General features: G+C 36.0%; 1 pseudogene across 1 annotated transcript; it reads right to left on the bottom strand.

The window, feature by feature from the left end:
• Positions 1-1769: 1769 nt before the first annotated feature.
• On the bottom strand, positions 1770-3409 carry LOC149163002 ((S)-8-oxocitronellyl enol synthase ISY1 pseudogene; annotated as a pseudogene). Its single transcript, XR_016261617.1, has 2 exons — positions 3272-3409; positions 1770-3154 (listed from the first exon to the last, which is right to left on the bottom strand). The product of XR_016261617.1 is annotated as a (S)-8-oxocitronellyl enol synthase ISY1 pseudogene (transcript).
• Positions 3410-4278: the final 869 nt, after the last annotated feature.

Below are 4278 nucleotides of genomic sequence, written 5' to 3'. Positions count from 1 at the left end.
CAATTACCTCTGCAAAAGTTTGCCTAGTTTCCCAAAAGCTCTCTCTAAGCTCTCTTGTTGCTCTTACTATCCAAGACCTCAAATTCCTTGAGACTCATGCTCCAAAATTGTGAATCATACACTAGCATATATTGGGATATTACCAATTCATCTGGAAATGCTTTCTATAACCAAATTCCTACCTATGGTATTTGCTTGAATTACGAGAATCTACACACAAATCATTGCTTGAGTTTCCAGTATGATGGGTATGGAAGAGGGACCTGTGGCTATGAGAGAGAATTTGGAAATTTCCTGTGTCTCTGCAAGGACGGAAATGTCAGTACTTAATGTTGATGTATGCTGGTTTGAAAGTGCAAATTACTCTCCAATCTCTATTTACAAATCTAAATTTGATGCCCCTTTTATTTGATATGTATTTTTTGGTAAAATACAACTTGTGCATGAAAACCAAGCCTACATCAGTGTAGTTCATGGTTGACCATTAAAAAATAACATTTCTTTAATTGCAATAGCAAGGTGAATTAACATTATAATTATGATTTAGTCGAGAGTTACCAATTTGTGTTCCCAAACATTTGAATGGGTCTATGATAGATTTTGACTTACTTGGAACGAAAGAGGTATATTAATATTGTAATTATGTGAGAGATAATAATGAATATTTTATAATAATAAAATTGTTTGTTTGTTAAGTAAAGAGGGTTTTGAAATGACTGGTATGTCGAATTTGTGGTTTGAGTAACTATGATTTAAGGGTATCTAAATCGTTAAAATTACTCAGGGATTGTATCTAGCTTGGGCCACCCTAATGCTTAGCATGACTAGATATTTGCCCACAAAGTTTCCAACCAATGACCATTTCACCATGGAGTATCTTAACAGAGCACCCTATCTATTCTACTTCGCATGGGGAACGAACACCTCACACTAATTAAGGATAACAACTTATATTAAGATCATAGCAAGTTGGATTAAAATCATAACTTGAGATTCTTATTATAAAGACTTTTGGCTACTTGAAAAGACCAAGATAGATTAATATTGAAGATTAGTATTAAACCCTCGGTAAAAAAGAAAGATCTTGAATTAGTTGAGGTTAGCCGGCTAAATTAATAGTATATTTTTTGTTTTGTGTAAAATAATTAGCCATAAAGTATATTGTTAAGGCACTCTTTGTATAAAAGTTGTTGATTCAAAATTGTGTATTGTATTAGGATATTTTCTAGAGGCGTCAACTTGTGCAATGAATCTTAACATTGAAATAATGTTGCAACTGTGCAAAAGTTAGTCCAGTACAGTGATTTGAAGTGTACTAAATTTTGCTTCTCTTGCTAAATTTAGATTTGCCTATTCCCATATGATGATTGTTCCTCAAACAATTTATGCTTTACAAGGTTTCCTTTACAACTTCTGATACAAATACTAATTAATTATACAAATAAATAATAAAATAATTTCTTAAAAATGTTTAAAATTATGATTCTTCAACAAATGTTTATTTAAGAAAAATATTTTTTACTTAAAATTATTGAAATCAACTTTTACCGAACAGAGATATATATATATATATATAATTTGCTTCGAATTTAGCAGAGATGTATTGGAATTACACAATTATATTATAAATTTAATATAATCTAAATTTTAGTGAATTAAAAAAAATAAATTATATATACAATAAAAAAAACTGTAGATTTTAAATAACAACTAAAATTTATTTGATCAGAATTCAAACCAAAATTTTGATCAGAATTCAAACCAAAATTTTGGAAACATAAAATAATTAGAAAAAGCGATTTAATTTTGATTTAGGTTTGAAAAGTTACAGGTCGAAATAGCTTTCCTTTTTATCCTAATCAACCAGAGAGACTGTATGCTTTGCAACTTTTGAATCTGCAATTAGTCATGCCTATTTTCTGTGCGTTTCAATCAAGGAATGATTTTATGGGTTTTCAGCATATCGATCCATCCAAGACAAGACTTCTCTGTGTTCCTAAACCCCAGAAAACCATTGTCCTTGCTCTTGTTCATGCTCATGCTCACACCCTTCATCAAATTCCTGTTCAATATTCTGTCAACAGATAACCACCATTGTTCGCCCAGTTCTTCAAGCCTGCTCTCCACAAGCCCCTTCTCCTTCACAATCTCCTCCCACACACCGCTCTTGCTTTTCATTTCATCGCCCAAGGAAAACCCACGCCCCTCATAATCACCTGCCTCCACCTCCAGCTTCTCTGCAAGCACAGTCCACAGATTTTTCCATCTGAACACATCCCCGTTGCTCACATTAAATACCTTGTTCTTCCCATTTGGTTCAACGCACGCCCATATCTGCTGCTCCGCAATGAGTTCCGCATCTGAAGCCTCCGAAACCCCCTCCCATGTGATAGAATTCCCGGGGAATCTGAACTGCGTGCCCTCCTTCTTGCAGATCGCAGCGTAAACTGCAAGAGAAACCAGGAGATTCATGGAAGAGTAGCTAGTCAAAGGAGAGAAACCCAATAATATGACAGCGGGGCGATGGATGGACCAGCTGATCTTAATATCCCTCTCTCCTCCTAATATTTCAAACAGTACGTCCTGCAACTTATCATGGTGGCTGAAATTTGAGCCATTAGTCAGTCTAGGAAGTCTCTCCTGATCCGGTACCTCGTCAGGATCAGTAATCAAATCCATAGCGGAAATATCATGAGCGCCCGGATAATGCTCCGTTCCCGTTTGCAGACACACATGTTCCAGATTGGGGGCGTTCAAAATAAGAGAATCCAGGACATTTGCAAGCATTTTACTGTTCAAATCGGCCTCTTCGATTCCTCGCCCGGCATTTGTGATCACCCAGAACAACGTGCGTGACATCGGCGAGAGCCGAGAATTTTGCCATCGTCTCATCTCTATCCAGCAGGTCGCACTGTATATACTGCATATTCTTGTGAGGGCTAATGGGCCCGTGGGCTATTCCATACACCTTCCATGGCTCGCCTTGAATATGGTGTGTGGGCAGAATATGTGCCAGTCTGCTACCTACCATTCCTGTCACACCTACGATCAGCCCAACATGAAGCTTCTTGTTGTTCTTGTTATCACTACTTCCTCCGGAGCTGCTGCCACTACTTTCGCCATTCGTGTACTGATCATCTCGCTCGCGTCTCCGCTTTTAAACACAAACACAGCCATAATTTGTCAATTTGCATTTATAAATAACTGTAAGAATGAGATAGGAATAAATGCACAGAATCGAATACTAAGAAAGAGGGGTCCGATCTCTAACCTCTGGGGTTCCGAAGCTCCCCGTCCACCATGAATAATAATACCATGACCCCATGATTCTTACTGATTAACAGTACTGCACTGATTGATTGTAAGCATATCAGATCATCATCGTTGATCTCTTGAAGTAGAGATGTGAGGGAGGTGATGCATTTTTATAAGCGCGTTTGAAGAAAAATGAAGCCATCGTAGCAAGTAGACATTTGGGTTGGTTGTTCCGTGTCGGAATCTATTCCTTGTATTCCTAAACTTCAAAATAAAAAAGAAATAGCTGCAGAGTCATACAACGTAATCAAAAACACAAAAAACATAGTCATACAATAAGGGTGAAGTTGCATAACGCAGGGATGGTTTGAAAGATAGACAACAAAGATGGGTAGGTGATGTCATCTTTCTTCCTTATTATACTGATATTCAAACGTTTTCTATTTTCTAAAGTCCCTTTGACTCATAACTTATTTCAATTACTCACTCATAATCTTATTTACTTTTGGGTTTATTAGGTTTAGATTAGTTGGTTTATCTGACATTTAGATTCAAATGTTATGAGAAATTGAAAGTGGGAGTTAACTCTAAGACAGACAAGCATTTTATAGAGTATTTAGATTTGTAGAATTTAATTCAAATTTTATAGAAAAGAGGTAAAATTTGATTAAATCAAATTTTACCCGAGAAATTGAGAGTAAGAATCAATCCTAAGTTATGAAAACCATTTTATAAAGCATCCATACTCGCCAATTTTAATACTGTTGAACACGTCATTTTTCCAATTTTCCCCTTCAACATTGGAAACTATTTAATATATATATATATATATCTAAAAATTAACAAAACGATGTCATCCCTTTACATAAGAGAAGATTGGTTGAACCTTTGCTTAGAGGCGGGACACGTGAGTAGGCAAAGAATTTCGACATGTTTTCCATTCAACAAAGTGTGTGATTGGGAGGAATTGAGGTAAAATGTATGACTGTCAAAAGAATATCTCCTCATCTCATGAAAGACGTG

Source organism: Pinus tabuliformis, chromosome 5_2, assembly GCF_031772625.1.
Source record: "Pinus tabuliformis cultivar Carrire ecotype Pingquan chromosome 5_2, CPIR1, whole genome shotgun sequence".
NCBI classification, from domain to species: Eukaryota; Viridiplantae; Streptophyta; class Pinopsida; order Pinales; family Pinaceae; genus Pinus; species Pinus tabuliformis.
The sequence above is the reverse complement of the archived record's forward strand: the minus strand, read 5'-3'. Positions and strand labels throughout refer to the sequence as shown.